The following is a 6,000-nucleotide window of genomic DNA, read 5'->3' on the forward strand; positions in this document are numbered from 1 at the left end:
TTTCCCCGGTAGTTGTTTTCTTATTTTTTTATTTTATTTTTGGTGTAGAGATCTGTATTTTGTAGACCAGAAGTTTTGGTCCGAGTTTGGGGATGAGATGAGGGTTGCAGTCCGCATTGGGGGTGACATCCTTTTTTATTGGTTGTCTTACCGAAATCTTCTAGTATCCCCCTACTCTGATCTCATTTTTTTTTTAATTTTGAATGTTGCTGAGAAAACGGTGCATTAAAACTTTGAGAAATTTTTTTAAAGCTAATGTCTTATATGAGTGATCATAGTGTGTCGTTTTCTCGTTAAACTTTAATATTGAAGTTGGCATAGTCCGAATAAGGAGCCGCATTTTATTTATTTGTATATGTTTCTCTTATCTGCGGAGCTACGCCTCTCCTTCTTATCTGGGATTTCAGAAATTTCGAAATAGTTTCTGACATTGAAGTTAGTCCCTTTGTTGTTCATTATATGTGTTAGTCCCCTTGTACTTGTATTGTTTGTCCATTTCCGCCGTGTGGGATTTTCTGTCGCTCTTCCGCAGGCCTTTCCACTTCGCGTGGCGCCTTGTGACTTAGCCCTGCGGCGTCTGTGCGTCATACTTCTCCCACAAGGCGTTCCCTGTACCTATTTTCCCCTTGAAAATTTGCTATTATAAAAAAAATAAAACAAATTATAAAAAATAAAATAAACATTAAATAAAAAAATAACAAGGTTATTTTTTTTAATTTTTATCACTTGGCCACAAGATAACATTGTCGTAATTATGTAATTTATTATTTGTAAAATTGTTTTATTGTCATACTTTGCATCCAAATATAAAATATTATTTATCTGATATTTATATTTTTTGTCCATTTCCATAATTAGTATTCATGTTGTTAGCGCAAACATTCCACATACATGAAGTGTGAGATCTTTTGTGACTATGCCTATATTAACTACTTTTACCATTTTAATGTTCTTGCCTGAAGAAATCAAAAGGGGTTAGGTGCATTTCGTTGTATTCTTCCATGGGCTTTTTCCGCGCATTCATCCTTAATCTTTCCCAGTACCGTTTTGTTGATACTGCTATATAGCGGACGATCTTGTGGACACCATCTGGTGTGTTAAATTCTCTTACCCGTGATGTCTCCCCAATGTTTCTGAGCAGCAGAGGGGGCGAATCCGACATTTTGTCCAATCGTCATTTTGCTTAATTATTACTTCTGCACTCAGCGGATCCGGTGTAGTCAGCGCTGGTAAAAAAAAAAAACGACGTCGGTCCATCTTACACGATGGTGACGTCATTTGGTTTAATTAATACCTTCTGCGCGCCGATCCCAGCGTCGTCAGCGTCCGGTAAGCACATCGACGACCGCGTCGATGTCATCGCCCCCTCTGCTGCTATGATCTTACAAACAGAGTGATCACTAACTCCTCCTCTTGTAGATCAATTAGGTTATTTGACTGATCGGTAATTCTAAAATTAATTCTCGTTAAAAACCGATCATGGCATCGCATATAGACCGGATTAATCGGACTCTCAACGATTAAAAATCCCGGAGGGGCTGTTGGTGAAAATGAATAAAGGATATATCCCTGTTGAGCCTGATTTGATTGCTTGGTATCCACCTGGTAACTCCCTTCGATAACATCACATACTAGATTGATTGCTATCACCGATGCGATATTTACGTTGTACGGGGCAATATGCCTACCACCATCTCCGTTATCGTATCTGAGGATAGTTGATGGGGGGGCGTCCGCGGGTGGATTCTTAGGCCATCCTAGTATGGTTCTTATTGAACTGTTATAAATATCAACCATATACCCAGGTGTGCTTATTTCAATCGTCGACGATAACGTCGGTTCATGAACCGTAATAGCGATTTTTGATTCTTTTCCTGTGATCGATTTTATCCTGCGTTGAAATTCCTTATTGATTTGTTCTATTTGGTATGACCCAGTTGGTATTGTAACCTCATTCCAGTCTGGGGTCCCATCGGGCTTATTTGTCCGTGCAAAAACCAGCGAGTTATTAGGTTGTTGTCCGTTAAATGCGTCCGCTCGGATATTAGGCCAACTGTGATATACTCGCAATTTTGCCAGCGCTATTTCCTTCACTGGAACCGGCGACGGGAAGTTCACACTGAATTCTGGCTTCGTTGACGTTATCGATATCATATTTGTTTGTACCGGAGTGGTGTTCTCCGCGATCCGCTGAAGTAATTGAGACCCTTCGGGGTTCAGCGACATTATTATTATTCGTTGTTTTTAGTGTCTAATTTCAACAACCAGGTGGTTCCGGCTTCCAGTTGAAAATCCTCGATTTTTGACATCGCGGAGCTATACAACTGGACCATCGTAGAGAATTCAACATCGGATACGAACAAATTATCAATCGATAATGAGATCAACCCGGATAATTTCGAGTACGCGTCGGATACTATTTGATGTTTTACTGTATACTCGTTGAGTTTTTTCTGAAAACACGATGATATCTTTTTAGTGATTGCGTTGGCGACTCCAGCAATTGTTGTCATCGCGGAGATAGCGATTGGAACAGCGATCGGGGCTATCGTGGTCACCGTGGATAAAATAACACCGGTACCGGCTACTATACCCGACACCGAGTACACGACCGCGTCGATGGCGGTTATTTTTCGGCGGTATTTTTTTATTTTTGCGCGGTATTGTTCGGAAAACGTTTTCAAATTCGCGGAGAATTCTTTTGCGGTATCGAATCGATATTGATGTGACGTCGGTGATACCTCTGATTCAATTACCCTGGTGGTCATTTTATTCTAAAAGAGCTAGTGTTTTTAATTACTTAGATTCGCTACAAATTCCACATACCATGTGATGTTTGCCCGGGCTAAATTTCCATCAACGGCATAAATTGTAAACTGTTCAGTTGCGTTCTTGTCTATAATTGTTGATATTGTATTGTTAAACCCAGATGAACTAGACGATAATATATTAAACTGCATCATTGAAACCAGTGTCAATCGATAAATGCCCTTAACAGTTGCGGTAGTATTTACTGTATTCTGTGTAGGAGTCCAATCGAATGATCCATGCCGAATTGTGTATACTGTGTTGATGATGTTCTCATGAGGGATTTTTATTTTTTCGAATTGCTCTGCTACTCTCGGTAGTCCGTCTTTAATCGCTTCAACATCAGTTCCGATTATTTCTATTCTCCGCAAATTCGCGTCTATATTATTCTTGTTCGCTGCAACCCTAGTAATGAGTATATCTATTTCCTGTATATGCGCGTCCACATTTTTTTTGTTCGCTGCAACCTTAGTAATGAGTGTATCTATTTCCCGTGTATGCGCGTCCACATCTTTTTTGTTCGCTGCAACCTTAGTAATGAGTGTATCTATTTCCCGTGTATGCGCGTCCACATCCTTTTTGTTCGCTGCAACCTTAGTAATGAGTGTATCTATTTCCCGTGTATGCGCGTCCACATCTTTTTTGTTCGCTGCAACATCAGTTTTGACTGTTTCTATTCTCCATTCATGCGCGTCTATATTATTCTTGTTCGCCACAATATCAGTTTTGATCGTTCCTATTCTCTGTTCATGCACGTCTATACCTTTTTTATTCGCTACAATATCAGTTTTGATCGTTTCTATTTCCCCTGTATGCGCGTCTATATTTCTTTTGTTCGCTGCAACATCAAGTTCGATTGTTTCTATTTGCCCTGTATGCGCGTCTATATTCCTTTTGTTCGCTGCAACATCAGTTTTGATTGTTTTTATTTCCTGTCCATACACGTCTATATTTCTTTTGCTCGTTGCAACATCAGTTTTGATCGTTCCTATTTCCCCTCTATACACGTCTACACCCCTTTTGTTCGCTTCAATATCAGCTCTGATTGTCATTATGTCCTGTGTATGCGCGTCTATATTCCTTTTGTTCGCTACAATATCAGTTTTGATTGTTTCTATTTTCCGTCCATGCGAGTCTACATTATTTATGATCGTTGCAACATTAGCGCCGATTATTTCTATTTCCCGTTCATGCGCGTCTACACTCCTTTTGTTTGTTGCAACATCAGTTTTGATTGTTTTTATTTCCTGTCCATACGCAGTGATATCATTTATAGTTGTTGTAATCTCATCCAGCTTGGTATTTTTTTTACCAAAGAATTTATCAAAGTTGTCATCGATCCTGTTAACATTTTTTCGCAACGTGTAAAATTGGCCCGACAGCGTTGCAAAATCCAAAATAGTATTCCTTATTGTTGTAATATTCGGTTCGGTTACCGTCGGGGTCCCGAAAAAACTAGCGGTAGTGAGCTGTATATCGGTGATAGATTTTTTCACCTCGGTGGCAGATTTTTTCACCTGCGCGTCGAGTTCGGTCACCGATCTATCCAACCTTATAAAACCGTCTTTGACTAATGTTACCGCCGATATATGTTCACCCGGTTTGAGTCGTCCGTCGCCGGTATACAACGCGATAGTGTCCTCGGCGGCATCACGCTGTCGTGTTAAAACATCATCCAGGGACACATTACTGGATTTCAATTTACCCTGGCGGTCTTGAAATACGACTATTTCACCTGGGTCAACACTGGTTAAATTCAACGTATCGGCGATTTCATCCTCGATTAGTTTTTTTATGTCATCGGTGGCGAGCGTTTCCGTGGATTCCTTCAGCGCCGAAACCGGTCGTCCCCAAATATCAATCATCGTTATTGTAAAAAAAAACGGCGTTTCTAATTAACCCGCCGGGCCTCTACGACCCCACTAGTGTATTCGTTTACAACTACATGAGGTGGTTTTCGCGATGATGAAATCGCCACGAGTACGTTTAATACCTCACGGCCGCATATCGGCGGGTCGCTTAACTGCTGTGTTGGCAACGTGGAATAAAACGCCCGGGCTGAACACGCCCGGATATACCGCATGAACTCGTTTGGCGGGGCTAACCCGTATGAATCAAAATAGACGATTGCACGCGGATCAATCGCGTATGCAACCCAATGAGTTCCCGCTCCGGAGGACCCATCGAGGTTAATTATGCCTGTTTCAATATTCCTTGGTGCCGCCGGTAATTGATCCCTCATAAAAACACCTCTGAAGTTTTTTATCGCTAGCGCGTTTGCGGCGTCTATTAAATCAAAATTAGACATGGGAGTCATTGACTCAGGAGTCATTGACTCCCGAGTCAATAAACGGTTCCCGGTAGTCTTAGACCCTTTCCCGAGTACCATGAATACGGGGTTCCCGGTAGTCTTAGACCCTTTCCGGCCACGGATCGTTTTTTTTTATAGCCTTTCCCGGTTGCCTTCTTCAATGCCATCCCCGCCGCGGTACCAACGGTTCCTAACGCCGCCGCCTTCGCCACTGCTGGTGCGGCCGCGGCAATCAACGCTGAAATCGCAGCTAACAACGGAAATATTCCGCCGGTCTTTTCCATGTTTTTAATCGCTGCGGCCGAGAAATCTACCTGAACACCCTTTTTATTCTTCATCGCATCATTGAAATGTTTTATTTGACGCGCCGTCAACGATATCTTATGATTACCACCCGCCATCTGTGACGGCTTCAGCGTTATTGTGGTCCCGCACTGTTTAGCCGACTTTGATCGTAATTTCTTGACTTGACCATCAGTCAACTCTACACTGACGACACTATACGACATTTTATTGTAAACGTGTTTGTGCTTTCAATTACATGTTTTCCACTGGTGCATCAACGATTCTCATTCGTCCACCAACGCCTTCTAGCAGCATTGATTTATCGCTGAGAATGACAGCAACCGCTCTATAATTAACACCAGCCGGGTCTATACGAGCTCGGAAGTGTATATCAACGACGGATTGTCTCGTTAAATCAAGATGTTCCAACGAAAAATAATAAATCGGATACAGCTTTTTAAAATCAAGTTGTGATATTTGCAAACCGGTGTCGACGTTTTGATCACGACCCATGTATGACAGCAATCGATGATACACACGTGCGACATGGTTGTCGCCGTAATTAAGCTGTATATCCTCGGATGGTTCCTGTTGTC

Source organism: Sinohyriopsis cumingii, chromosome 1 (assembly GCF_028554795.1).
Source record: "Sinohyriopsis cumingii isolate HCF-2022 chromosome 1, ASM2855479v2, whole genome shotgun sequence".
NCBI classification, from domain to species: domain Eukaryota; kingdom Metazoa; phylum Mollusca; class Bivalvia; order Unionida; family Unionidae; genus Sinohyriopsis; species Sinohyriopsis cumingii.